The sequence below is a fragment of the Sebastes fasciatus genome, chromosome 2, assembly GCF_043250625.1.
Source record: "Sebastes fasciatus isolate fSebFas1 chromosome 2, fSebFas1.pri, whole genome shotgun sequence".
NCBI classification, from domain to species: domain Eukaryota; kingdom Metazoa; phylum Chordata; class Actinopteri; order Perciformes; family Sebastidae; genus Sebastes; species Sebastes fasciatus.
In genome coordinates this window covers 7,554,589-7,569,480 of record NC_133796.1, presented here as the reverse complement: position 1 = coordinate 7,569,480, position 14,892 = coordinate 7,554,589, and the positions used below count along the sequence as shown (strand labels likewise).

Sequence of the window (14,892 nt, the reverse complement as noted above, 5' to 3'; positions counted from 1 at the left end):
CTCCTGATTTATGTCTTTCTATCAGAGTTGAATTATTATCAGGATTCTATGCTTTTAACCTGTGGTTGATGTTTTGGGACACTCATAGTTAATTTCTCACTACCTAGCTAAGTTTGTGTAAAGTCTCAGTTACCATTATAAAATCTTTTCATCTTCTTAAAACTGCACAGCTCTTTCATTTTAATTCAGATATATTGTACGTATTTTTATAGTTTTTTCATTGCAATTTTTATTCAGATATTTTATACATATTTATATAGTATTTTCTTATAATTTTATTGTTTTTATTTAGCGAATGCAAAGTCCTTGAGCCATGCAGTTGCCTCCTGGTCTGCTGTATGGAGGGTGTCTAACCCTCCTTTTAGACTGTGGAGCGGGCAAGCTTCAATGATGTGTTCCATTGTTTGCACCTCTCCACAGGCACACAATGGGCTTGGGCTACTGCCCCATTTGTGAAGGCTGGCCAAGCAGGGGCCATGTCCGGACCTGAATCTATTAAGAGTTGACCACTGTATCCTTGGCAGGTTGGTGCCAGGGACCTGTTGGGTGGGGGCTGACACCAGATGTTTGTTTGGGACATCCTTGGACTCCCATTCCTTTTCCCAAGCTGATTGGGTGGTGAAGTCGGCTGGTGGGGTATTCTTCCATATCGGTCGTCTAGATGGAAGACGGGCAGTGGGTGGGTTGAAGATGTCTGCATGGATTGGTAGATGGGGAGAGTCTTCGACCTTTTGAAGCATCCTTTAAGTAGATGCTACTCGCCGGATATGTGGGGGGGTTATATTGGATAGGACAGGGAGCCAGGGGAGTGGTGTTGAACGAATAGTCCCGCTTATGATTCGCATGGTTGTGTTGAGCTGGGTGTCCACATGGTGTGTATGGGGTGACCTGGACCAAACAGGGGCACAGTATTCTGCTGCAGAGTAAGCAAGGGCCAGTGCCGAGGTGCGCAATGTGGGGGCTGCTGCCCCCCATTTTGAGCCAGCGAGCTTACAGAGCAGGTTGTTTCTAGTCTTCACCTTAGCTGCCGTTCCTTTCAGGTGTTCCTTGAAGGATAGGGTCCTGTCAAGTGTCACTCCCAGGTAAGTTGGGTTGAGGGCGTGCTTCAGCTTAAGTCCGCTGAGTTGGATATTTAGCTCTGAAGCAGCTTTTGCGTTGTTGAGGTGGAATACACTGGAGACTGTTTTAGCGGGGCTTGGTTTTAGGCGCCAGGTTTTGCAGTACTGGTCCAGCTTTGCGAGGTCTTCCGTGAGCACCTGTTCCAGAGAGTCAAAGTCTGGTGCTTGGGTTGCCAGACAGATGTCATCAGCGTAGATGAATTTACGGGATTTAGTGGTGGGTAGATCATTTGTGTAAAGGTTAAACAGGGTTGGGGCGAGGACTGACCCTTGTGGGAGCCCGTTTGACTGTTTTCTCCATGCACTCTTATTCTGTCCAAGGTGAACTCTGAACCTCCGGTTAGTTAGCAGAGTTTTAATTGTTGCTGTTGCCCAGGCAGGGAGTGCTTTTGTGAGTTTTAGCAGGAGGCCTTTGTGCCAAACAGTATCGTAGGCAGCTGTGAGGTCGAGGAATACTGTTCCTGTCTTCAGTTTGCGCTCGAAACCATTTTCGATGAAGGTGGTTAGGGCCAGTACTTGTTCTCCTGTGCTGCGGCCCTTGCGGAAACCGACCTGGTCTACGCAAAGAATCTCTTCTACTCCTGGAGATATGCGTTGTAATATAAGGCGTTCTAGGATTTTGAAAGGGACGCAGAGTAGAGAGATTGGGCGGTAGCTTGCTGGTAGTTTGTGGTCTTTACCAGGTTTTGGTATGGCAATTACTTTTGCTGACCGCCATTTCTTTGGGATTGAGTTTGACTGTATTATCCTGGTATAGAATTGGGTCAGCCAGGTTAGAGCTCGGGGGCCCAGATGTTTCATGAACTCTGGAGAGATGTTATCATATCCTGCTGCCTTTCCACATTTCAGGCCCTGCAGGACTTTCTCCAGTTCAGCGACCTCAAAAGGCTCAGGGTTGCTTTCCTCTCTGAGCTTTTTTCTGTGTGCCTTTAGCTCAGTTGTAATTGATCTTCTGGTGTTTTTGTCTTGGGCTGCTTTTGCAATAGTCAGTAGGTGGGACGCAACTTGATTGGGTGTGACAGGTGGTCGGCTTTGGGTAGGTGGTTTCTGTGCAGCTCCAAGGCGGCGGATGAGGCTCCAGCATTTTCTGCTTGAGCGGGTGAAATTCTGGTCTGCTACAGTCTCCTCCCATTTTTTCCGCCGAGCTGTAGATAGTGATTCAATGAGATGGTCTGCCATCTCGGGGTCCCCTGATGTTTTGTAGGCTTGTAGGAGGGCAGCACTTTCTCCGTCCAGGCATGGGACATAGAGGGGTCGGTAGCCTCGTGGAATTGCTGTGTGGGTAGCTTTGTAGATGGCGCTGCAAAAGCGATTGTATGCTTCATCTACAGTGATGGTTTGGAGTGGGATGGTGACGATACTCCGGTCCAGAGTTTCACTGAATTTCGTCCAGTTGGCTTTTCGGAAGTTCCAACGCATCTTCCTTGGGCTGTTTATGATTGGGAGTTGTAGGCCAATGTGTATAAGTGAGGGCCGGTGTTGGCTGTGTGGAAAGTCGTCAAGGATGAGGGTCTGTGCAGGATAGGGGGTTCCATTCAAAGAGCTGACCCAGCACAGGTCAGGGGAGTAGTCCTTATTCCACCTGGCTGAGTGGAATGTTCCTCTTTGTTTGGGGTCATGAATCAGAACAAGGTCGTTTCTGGATGCCCAGGCTGAAAGTGCCTCACCATCACCATCTACTGCTGGGTATCCCCAGTCTGGGTGGTGGCAGTTAAAGTCCCCCACATAGATGGCAGGGTGGGGGAAAGTGGGTAGGACTTGCTGATCCCAGTTGGCACTCGGGGGCTTGTATACATTAACGATGTGAAAACCGCCAATGGTTATGGTTTCAGAGAAATTGATTGTTGTCAAATGGTTAGCTTCAACTATGTCAGAGCGCACATAGGTGGCAAGTCCGTGTTTGGTATGGGGCGTGTAGCACAGAAGATCAAAGCCATTGATGGAGTAGCGGCCTGCTTCCTCTGTGCCAACGTGAGTCTCTTGGAGGCAGATAACGTCAATGGAATGTTGGGAAGCGAGGACTTCGATGAGGCTCCGCTTGGCTGCAGACAGGCCTTCAACATTAAGTTGAATATTGTAATTTTCTTCTATACAGCTTTCATTTTAATTCAGATATATTGTACATATTTTTATATTTTTTTCATTGCAATTTTATTCAGATATTTTATATATATTTATATAGAATTGTCTCGTAATTTTATTATGATTTTCTTCCATTCAACTTTCATTTAATTTCCGATATATTTTACATATTTTTATAGTATTTTTTTCATTTTTTCATTGCAATTTTCTTCTATACAGCTTTCATTTTAATTCAGATATATTGTACATATTTTTATCTTATTTTTTTGTATTTTTATTGTAATTTTCTCCTATTCTATATTAATATTTCTTGATTTTTGTACTTGGCTGTTTTTTAGCAAGTTGCTTCATTTCTAGATACATAAATTGATCATAATTAAGCTATCATGACATTCTGGCAATGTTTTGTTGTCGTTTTATACCCCCCTATTGCGTACACATCCTGTATTGTTTGATCATTTGAATGCAAGTTGCATTACACTCCGTTAGCTGACAAACTCACTGAACTTTATAGAATTATGGTCAATGGATTCTGTTTTGTGTTTTTGGCTTGACACTCGATATTCCCTGCGTAGGCTTAAATCTGGCCGCTAGTTTTAATAGAGAGTGGGCTGAGAGCTGAGAGGGTCAGACAAACACTCGCCGCCCACTGATGGCCATCTGAATACTATAGTAGCGCTGAGAGAAGACACCACTGTGGATGTAACACAGGGGATGTCTCCTCCTGTTGCGACTTATTAGGTGCAGCTGGCAGACAGTGTGTGTGATGCCGATGTGTGTGTGCGGCCCCAGGTGGGATCCTACAGAGGAGGATACAGGAAGACTGCTCGTACTGCTTTTACAGGCCAGACAGGAAATCACCAAAGCTCCGTCAGCTCATTTACACGTGCCGCCTCCGAGAGAGAGGCAAAAAATATAACATAAATGATGTTGGCACGAAGACGCAGGCTGTGCATCAGAGGCTCTTTGTACTTTCTGTACTGATGAGTCACTCCTGCTGGAGTCCATTCGTCACATTGCCGTACAATCGCTGCTCTTTCTCAGTGTGTGATGTTCTCTAATAGATTTGTTAAATAGATGGAGGCTGAAGACGGCACCAATAATGACGTTCTCTGTCTTCCTGCCATCCGCTATATCAATGTGCCACTTATTACAGCGTGCGTGTATGCGTGTGTGAATGAAGCCCAAAGGGTACTGATGATCCTGTGCTCCGCTTGTACCGACGCTCCCATTTATGAGCCTGCATGCGTTGGTTGTTTCCATTCAGCGTGACAGCCGACTGTTATGTGAACTGAAGTGTTTTCATCAGCTGGGTGGAAATTAAAAAAAAAAATGTCTCCCCTTATACATTTTTATACACTGATCAGCCATGACATTAACAACATTATGACCACTGACAGGTGAAGTGAATAATTGATTATCTCGTTACAATGGCACCTGGCAGGGAGGGGGGGGGGTATATTAGGCAGCAAGTGAACATTTTGTCCTTGAAGTTGATGTGTTGGAAGCAGAACAAATGGGCAAGCATAAGGATGTGAGTGACTTTGACAAGTGCCAAACTGTGATGGCTAGACAACTGGGTCAGAGCATCTCCAAAACTGCAGCTCTTGTGGGATGTTCCCAGTCTGCAGTGGTCAGGACCTACCAAAAGTGGTCCGGGGAAGGAAAACCGGTGAACCGGGTCAGACCCAAGGATCCCTGATGCACGTGGGGAGCGAAGGCTGGCCCGTGTTGTCCGATCCATTAGAAAAGCTGTAGCTCAAATTGCTGAAAAGGTTAATGCTGGTTCTGATAGAAAGGTGTCAGAACACACAGCGCATCGCAGTTTGTGGTGTATGGGGCTGCATAGCCGCAGACCGGTCAGGGCGCCCATGCTGTCCTAATGTTATGGCTGATCGGAGTATATATACATGTAGTATTTACTTAAACTCTTTTCTGTATGATTATTCAAAATGCTGTACAAGTGGTATCACACATATTGAACAAAGCTTTATTCTACATCACATAGTGTGTCAGGTGGCCAATGGGAAATAGTACAAAAGTGCGATTTGTGCTTTCATCCTGCTGGATCGTGGCCATGCTTTGTTTTCTGCTGGTTCCCTAATGTTTAGGCACCAGTTGTTCTCTCAAGCTGATAAAGTTAAAGAAGGCAGCATTGAGGGTGAGAGAAACACGTTTTTCTTGTGTTTCTGATGGTGTGTGAGAGAGAGAGAGAGAGAGAGAGAGAGAGAGAGAGATAACGTTAGAGAACAGACTGTTTAAAGAGGCTCATTGGTATTCTCTGGGAAAGCAACAGTATACGACAGCATATACATTTATGTGTGTTTGTAATTGTAATGGTAATCATACAGTAAAGTACCTGTAATCAATCCAGGATATTAAGAGAGATTTAGCAAGTGGGTAAAATCCAGCAGGAGGAAATGTGCAAGTGTTTGTGAATTCCCTGGTGAGCGGTGAATTTGAGTGCACTTTCAGATGTGTTCTCCACTCCCCTCTTATAGCCCAAACATTCACTTTCCCCAGGGCGGACTCGCTCTATATGTGTGTGTGTGTGTGTGTGTGTGTGTGTGTGTGTGTGACAGCATACCACAGTAAAATGGAAGCACATAAACAAACACACAACACGCCTCTGATTCCCTGATGTGGGTTGATGGAAGCCCTGTGTGTGTCATGTGTGTTCTTCATCCTTCAGCTTCTGTATCAGTGAGGAGACACATACACAGACACACTCAGGCATAGACACACATACAGCTTTATTTGTTCGTTCTATGCTAAGTGATTTATTGTCTCTTTCCTTCATGATGGAATCAGTTTGAGAAATGTCTGCTAAGAAGCTGAAACCACATTTAAGAGTGCGTCCATATTCGGCTGCTGTTTATTGGCCTTACTGGCCTTCTTGATGAGTCATGATTGAGTTAGACCACAGACTCTGTTTTGTCTCTCTGCTCAGATGATCTTGTATTAATCTGAAACAGGCACATTCATAATGAAAACACAGACATTTTAGCTTCGGTTGAAGTTTGTTTGACCATTTGAGAGCAGATCAGTCAGACTGAGATCTTGCAGTTTGTGTGGCTTCGTTCAGCACGACAACGTGACGCATCTGTGATGCAAACAAAGCACAGGGACCGCAGACTAGTGCGTACTGTCTGGATGAAAGACATGTCTTAGATCAGACCTGCAGGTAAAGATATTGAGAAGCAAACCACAGTTTTCCTTTTTAAAGATAACTTTATCAAATTGTTCATTTGTACCACACTAGCCATCTGTTGTGCATTCTTTAGCTGATTTCTATCTGCTACTTTCTGTCACCACCCTCTTCCTTTTCAGTCATGTAAGGGTGGCACAGCAATGACATCCAGCTTATCTTTCAAGGCGTGGACTACATGCCAATCCAATGATGTGTGAGTGATGAATATTTCACAACATCATCGTACACTTTCAGCTTTTCCTTATTTGTCCCTGCATATAACATTTTTAGTAAGAGGTAATTGACTTTCAGACTAAAACAAAGATAGCAGAGCATCCACAGTCCCTCTTCTTGTTGTATATGTACACATATATCAAGTCGAATGAAAGTGTCCACTAGGAAAAAAAACTAACTTTATTGGTGGTCAGCAAGAATGTAACATGTTGCTGCTCAGATAAATATGATATATGAACAAAAATAAGTTACAGGTTTCAGCTAGTTGAGTCAGCACCATGGATAGCCCACGCTCAGAGGTCCTATAGCCATGTGTCTGGTTTTTAAGTGCTGTTTAGGGAAACATGTAGAAATGAATGTCTGTAGAAAAACCGTACCGCTTTCCTGTTTTTACTGTTTAACTCATCAACTCTTCATTCTGTATTCCCATGATGACAATAATGATGCTGTCAGTGATGATGGTGCATCTCGTTATGTCCCCCTCCTCCCTCTGCCTCTCTCTTCATCTCCTCACACTCTCTCTGCAGTAGCAGCAATACAACCTGGGTCAATCCCACGACTCTCACTATGCACAAGGAGCTGTAAAGTGCCACTGTGTGTGTGTGAATGTGTGTGTGTGTGTGTGTGTGTGTGTGTGTGTGTGTGTGTGTGTGTGTGATAAGGATGATGATCTGATGGTACAGAATGTCTGGCGTTTTTTATTGCCTGGCTGCTTTGGAATGCAAGGTTTCATAATGAATATCATAAATCGTATTAATACACACACACACACACACACACACACACACACACACACACACACACACACACACACGCATACATGCTACCATGCATATAGACACAGACAACCCCCCTTCATTATTTAGACTTGTAAAATGGCAGTTGGTAAGAAGAGGTATACCATCTGAGGGTCTATTCTCCGGCACAGATTCTGTTGTATTTTAAACATGGATTGAAATAATTAAATTCAGGGACCTTGATCAGAGCATGTCCAAAAGGGTACTCGGACAACAAAAACGACAACAAATTAACAGTTAATATTAACCATTACTACGAGTTTCCCCAGTGAAAGTTTGTAACACATGTTATAGCTGTTTCTGACACTTCTCCAGCTTTACCGTGGAAGCATTGTCAAATAATGCTTATTAGGACATGATCACCCCTCTAACCTCTAATGTTTTATCTGTAACACAATGGCAACAGACATCGACTGCATTTTTAAGGATAAAATGAGAATGAAAGGTTTTGCAGCTAAGGTCATGGCCACCCTGGGGAAAGTAAATCTGACAACACTGTTGACTACTGGTGACAGCAACTTGCATTCTCAGGTCATCTTCCAAACACTTCAAAGAAATGCATAAGCCAAGTGCTCAGTCCATTTTATGTTAGGTAAATCTTGCCCATTCTCTCTTGTCAAATACGTCAGCATGGTCAGTGGTCCTAAGATTCAAACTATGACACTTTACATGGCTGGTCAAATGACGTGGGACTTTCACCCAGGAGACCGGAAGTCACTTGCATAAGTTAAGTTATGTAACGTACTTAACTTGCATAAAAAACATACTTATTTTAACCCAAAACATGATCTCATCCTAAACCTAACCAAGCAGCCTAACCAAGCCTAAATCTAACAAAGTTGTTTTCTATGAACATGAGCCACTGACCAAGCTGCTGTATTTGATGTCTTGGGAGTGAGAACGTGTCGAAAGGTCAAAAGACACTGCTCACAAACTCTTTAGGCAAGGAGAACATGTTTATTAAAATCCATTTGGGCATATTGATGTTGTCTTCTCTGTCCACCTTCAAATGCCAAAACAAGGAAAACAGATACATCTCTTACTCTTCCCCCTCTTTCGTAATCAAAGATGGACTAGGTTTAAAATAGTGATTTGATTGTAGCTCAGTAATGCTACTTTTTAGCAAGATGCACTGTGATGACAATCAGATCCCCATTCAGTGATTACAGAGCCATCTGACTAAAGTACAGTCAATGACAACACCTGTATTGTGCAACTGACTATTGTCTTTCATTTGCATTTCATCCAGTCTTTAGAGCGTTTTAGAAAAGCACAAGTCTTTGGGTGTAAAAACTTCACGTTTGTGCTTAAGAACGCCCAAATCTAAGAGTGCTTCACTGGATTACATGCAGACACGTTGCTCCATAGATTTATAGTTTTCTGGCTGATGATGCCAAACAGACTGGCACTGTCTTGATACTTTTTCTATTGCACCCTATACACTTGGTGTGAAATGATCTCCAACTGAACATAAAATGAAGAAGAGTGATTGTTTTTCTACTAAACAAGAAGTGGGCAGAAACAACTGCAGATGGTGGAGTGGAGAGAAACTAGGCTGGAAAACTCATTTCCAACATGTTTATCTTCTTCAGTGAAGCCAAAGGAAGGGAGCTGGGGGGCAGGAAGCAGTGAAGTTTATGGGAAATGTGGTCTTGATTTTGAGAAACATTACCACTAATAATACTGCTGGTGTGACAAAGAGGCAGCCAGCGAGCCCGGCCGTGGTCTCATGCATTTACAGTCATTTTACCATTTTTTAATCTGAGAACGGTTTATTTGTGTTTTAAACTGCTGCACACAGCACATTTAAAAGTTGACAAAAAGAAGAAGAGCACACTGATTTCCTGTAAGTAGAGAACCTCAGATTTGAGGCACAGTGGAGCTGTGTGGAGAAGGATAGTTAATGTGTTTAAATGGCAGTGAAATGATGCAGAGCAACAGTTGAGGATTGTTCCAGACCTCCGAGGAATGGATGGAGGACTGTATGAAGAGACAGAGAGAGTCCGTGCTTGAGAGAGAATTGAGTGTAGCGAGTAATAAAGACAGAAAACGGACAGAGGACTGTTGTGAGGAATTGAGAGGGAGTCTTCAACGGCAGGCCTGTGCCGTCACTGTGGATACGAGCATCAGCTAAGTCTGTGGCTTTATTCAGAAGCATCCCCACAGCCCTGTCAGATTCATCAACACCATGATTTTGTACTGGACGTTGTTAAACACTATTAACTGTATAAAGTGGACACATTGTACATTTTACATACAGTTTAATTGTAAATGTTTAGGTGGGTTTGGTCAGGTTTGCATTTTGTTACTATGGCAGAGGCTAGATGCTTCAACCATGTGTCCTTTATGTTACGTTACATTAAGTAACCATTTAAGATTTGTTAATCTCTATAAACAGATATTTGAATATGAATGCAGAATCCTTAGGCAACGGGACAAGAGTTTGGAATCGTAAGCGTTCTGGTGTCCGTCTGTAGTCATTTTGTAGTCCTAGATAGTATTGACCAATCACATTTGAGCAGGCTTTGGTTGTGTGCAGGTAAACAGTCCATTTGGAGAGCAAAAGAGGTGGAACGCATTGGCCAAAACACAATCTCGGAACTCACCCGCTATCGTCTGACGGCGATTTAGATTTTTATAGCTTCCTTGCAACCGCAAGGAGGTAATTCTAGTTTAAGCATGTATCTATTACTTTTAGCTAATATTTAAACTTTTTTATTCATCACTTATTTCAACAAATTACTTTTAGTGAGCTAGTTAATTTAGATTTCTCTGCACATATTAGTTTTCAATCATTCTCACTCGCACTGTTGTGTGCAGGTGTTACAGCTGACTCAGTATGTGGATACATAATTGTTAATCAAATTGTAATTTGAGAGACAGAGAAGGTGCGGCGAAATATTGTTGCAGAGGGGGTAAGTGAAAAAAAAAACTATTTAATAACTAAACACAATAAAAGAAACAAAAGTTGCTGCTTGTTTGCCTTTGCTTCAAAGCGTATCTGCTGAGTGTGTGTGTGTGTGTGTGTGTGTGTTCTTCAGTATAATGAAAAAGTATTCAGCACTCCCTCATTAACTAGCTGGCTGCCTGGCAGGCCCGTTCCATGCTGGCTGCACTGATGACTCCCTGGGTGGGAGGAAGAGAGGTAACACTCAGATGTGAGGCCACTTAAGTTAATACAGCTACACACACACACACACACACACACACACACACACACACACATAGTACATACAAACACATACAGCTCAGCAAGAGTGGTTCCCCTTATTCAGCTCGCAGCATGGCACCCCTCCGCAAGGACCACCTGCTTGTTAATACCACTACACACACACACACACACACACACACACACACGCTCACCCCTACACATGCAATTCTGACATGCATGCATAATAGCTCAGAGGCATGTGTGTGTAAACATGTAGGCACTGCACAAGCAATAGTGACCACACACTTACACGCATGCATGTTCCAGCCTGTTGAAATGACATGCAATGGGAACAATGGTTCAGTGCCCTAGAAGAGCATGCGTGAGGTTTATTACTCATTTGTGTTGTGTGATATTTGTCATTTCATACCTCCTGTGTGTGATGTATGCGTGTCTCCCCCTTTTCTCGCTCTGACTCTGACATGGATCTGCCATCCCCTCAGCCAATCACAGACAAGTGGGATCACATTTACGAGCGCGGTTGCCAAGCAACAAGGAGAAAGAGAGAGAGTGAGTGTGTGTGAGAAAGAGAAGGAAGTGGTGGCAGAGAAAAAATAGCCATGTTGTTGCCAAGAGGAGAGGAGAAATGTGAGCAAGATGGCTTAATTGCTTTTCACAGATAGCATGCCATTCACGGTCAACTGGAGATGCATTTGATCTGATACGGGGGGATCATGCAACCAAAGAGGTTGGACTGAGGAATGCAGTCTACATGGCCGGGTTAGTATGAGGATTAGTCAGCTACCGGCCTCACCTTAACCCCACTGAATACATTATCATCTATAATCTATATAATCTAAATCTATAATTTAATTGTCTGCCTTTCTTCAACTTTGTCTCTCTCCGATATCCAGTTGGGCAGTCAGAGAATCAGCCAACAAGCCAACAGTTTAGCTAGATTAGAACCATGTTATTTGGAGATAAATACAAGTGCCATTGTTAACATGTTACTATTGGAAATTGTGTAAAAGTTCCCACATCCCAAGTTGGTCCATTACTATTGCTTGTTTTATTCAACCAACAGTCCAAAACTCAAAGATATTCAGTTTTCTGTCATATATGACAAACAAAAGTATCAAATCCTGAGATTTGAGAAGCACGTTTTCCATTTTTGCTTGAAAAATGACAAAAAGGGTTGATCGATTATCGGTCAGACCTATCTCCACAGCGATGTGTCAGAGCTAAAGAAAGGTCTGGCTGCTAGAGATGCTCCGAAACCATTTTCTTCCTTCCTGATACTGATTCCGATACCTGAACTTACCGATCCGATACCAGCATGATAAAAAAATATATAGTTATTATCATAATTATTTAACAGCTGTTTGCTACTAACCATTTATGGATAGTGGACAGTAGTTGCCCGTGGCAGCCATGAGACATCCAGGGTGACAGCATAGTGAAGGCTGCTGTTTTGGAGCAAAATCATTTTTTTCCGGTTAAACAAGTTTATTTTTTTCTGGGTTAATAAATTATGTTATCGGACGGTGCATAGACTTGCCGATACCCGATGCCGAATTCTGGGCAGTGTTGGACGCATTTCCGATACTGGTAAGGGTATCGGAACAACTCTACTGGCTGCACCCATTATCATTCTGCTATAGGGGGAAGAAAACAATTTAGCTTTGACCTCCACTAGTTAAGGTCAGGCACTGACCTCAAATAGTTAAGGTTAGGCATTGACTTCCATTGGTTAAGGTTAGGCATTGACCTCAAATGATTCTTCTTTCTTTCTTCTTAGTCCTCTTGACCCCCTTGGGAGCATAGGGCGTCCACCATGGATCTCCACCTCACTCTCTTCTGTGCAGTGGTCTTTGCTTCTTGCCAGGAGGTCCAGATCTTGTCTTGAATGATTAAGGTCAGGCATTGACCTCCAATAGTTAAGGTTAAGATAGATCGTTGGGCAGCGAGTCTCGCAAGAGGTTTTGCAGCTCTCAGATCAGATTTTGCATTTTGTGTGTTACTTTCTAAACACGACCTATGTAGATATGAAGGGCTCATTTTAAGCTAACAAAAACCCAACTATTTTTAGTTTCACGGTGATTATACACTAAAGAAAACAGTTATAAATATTATATTCCATTTCTGCCAATCCCCTAAATACTAGACTTCAATTCTCTTCCATCTTTCTTTCTTTCTTTCTTCTTTCTTTCCTCTCTGTAAGTAGGCCATGGCTGAGAGGCCTGTTGTTGTGGAAGGATACAAAAAACAACATTATTGTCTTTAATTAAGCCTCGACCACAGTGTTCATCTATTACCCTCCTATCATCCCTCCTCCTCTTTCTCTCTCTCCCTCCTCCATGGAGCTTTTCTCTCACTCAACTCTTCATTGCTTCCTCTCCCCTCGTCGTTCACCCCGAATGCCACTCCTCTCTCCCCTCCTCTCTTGTTCCCCTCTGCTCCATCTTACTTCCCAACACGTTTCTCCCATCAAATCCTGCCTCCCATCATTCCCATTCCTCCTTCCCTCCATGCCTCTCTCTTCTCTGGCAGCTCTCTAAGGACATTTCCTGATGTCACAGTGCACTATTGTCCCAGAGGTCAACAACACAAGACACGCTCTGTCGCACACGCACACACGCACACACACACTCACACACATATGCAGTGCACTCGCTCGGTAAGCATGGGAAGCTGAGCTCAGTGAGTCTTGCTGCTCTGAGGCCAAGTCCTGTCTAATGAGACAAGAGGCTGAAGTGAGGAGTGCATGTACGAGTGTGTGTGTGTGTGTGTGTGTTATGGTGCATAGTCAGTGATGCCCTCCCTAAATGTGCTGTTTACTGCAGCATTGAGTTCTTTTGAAATTTAGATTTTCAGTTTTCTTGGGTGTTATGATTGAAGAGTTGTACTGAATTTGTCAAAAATACTGAAGCAACACTTGCAGAACTTAAACAGAACCGTGTGTGTGTGTGTGTGTGTATGTATGTGTGTGCGCATGTGTGTGCTCAGAGTTAGTGAGAGTTAGGTGTTAATCCGCAGCATTAACAGCCATCAGCCAGGCGTGATAACTGGTGTGGCTGCTGCTGGCTCAGCTGTACGCACACGCACACACCCATGTCCTGCTATCCCTCTGAGGACCCTCCATTGAATACATCTGACTACATTATTCTGTAAACCCCACGCCGCAATCAGAACTACACACCTAATCTCAGCCTTTTCTCGAACCTTAAAGGGATTCTCCACCCATCACTGCATCAGTCATTTGATCTTTTGCTTCACCATCGCGAGGTAAACAGTAGAACTATGCAGTAAAGTAATTATATGAGGAATATATGCTTGCATGTATTTGACATGCACCTCAGGGCCTTGCAGGATGACATTGCATTGCCTTCCAGCAATGCTGGACAACCCTGCATTTTTTGTTGTGTTTCTGCAGCCCATTCACACAAAAAAGCATATAAATATCACGATAACATGCAAGGCGTTTAACGTGCAATAAGTCTGCCTTTCTTGATTTCTGTGTGTCATTTGTATGCAAGGTATTCTGTACTGACTGCAATGTAAACGCATCTGCGTACAAAATGCTATTGTAAGAGTTATTGACGTAGTATAAAAAGCGAGAAAGACCACTTTTGGTGGGCGGGTGGATGGGAAGTTTTGGAAGTTGTCACATGACGATTGTCTCATGTTATTTATTGACATTTGTGACGAGTTTTTTGTAGTTGTGTTACATTGTTTCCATACGTGTTTTACTTAGTTCAATTACTTATTTTAAGCCCAGCCATGATGTTTTCCCTTTCTCTAACTAAGTGGTATTCTTGCCTGAACCAAAGTTAGCGTTTCTTTTACCTAAATCTAACTGCGGGCATTAGTGTGGGGTACAAATGACACGGGAAAAGGCTTAAATGTGTACTTGTGACACGTGGAATGTCCGTGAAATGTCATGGTGTTTATACGCCTTCCCGTGAGACCGGGTTCCACTGCGCCCGCACCTTCCATTGTGTCAACACAGTGGTCTCCTTCAATAGATGAGGGCCATAGCTATTGATTACTTTCATCAATTTGTCTAATGTCTAATTTACATTTACAAGTCCCAGTGAAACGGACGGGCTAGAATGGAGCGCTATACGGAGCTACAGAGGAATGTTGCTTCTCCTTTGTCGCTAAAAGTGTCAGACTGATCGATGGATGGATGTCATGATATTATTGGTTGAAATTGGTTGGCACTAGTAAGCACACGTCATATTTTGTTTTACGGGAAGAAAACATCATTGGATTTTGATATAAAAATAATAGGAAATTTATTTTGTTGTAATTTGTTTT

At 43.1% G+C, this 14,892-nt stretch overlaps 1 protein-coding gene across 4 annotated transcripts in view; it reads left to right on the top strand.

The window, feature by feature from the left end:
- Positions 1–14,892, top strand: part of mtss1lb (MTSS I-BAR domain containing 2b) — a 91,171-nt gene that overhangs the window by 25,457 nt on the left and 50,822 nt on the right. The gene's annotated exons all lie outside the window — the stretch shown is intronic.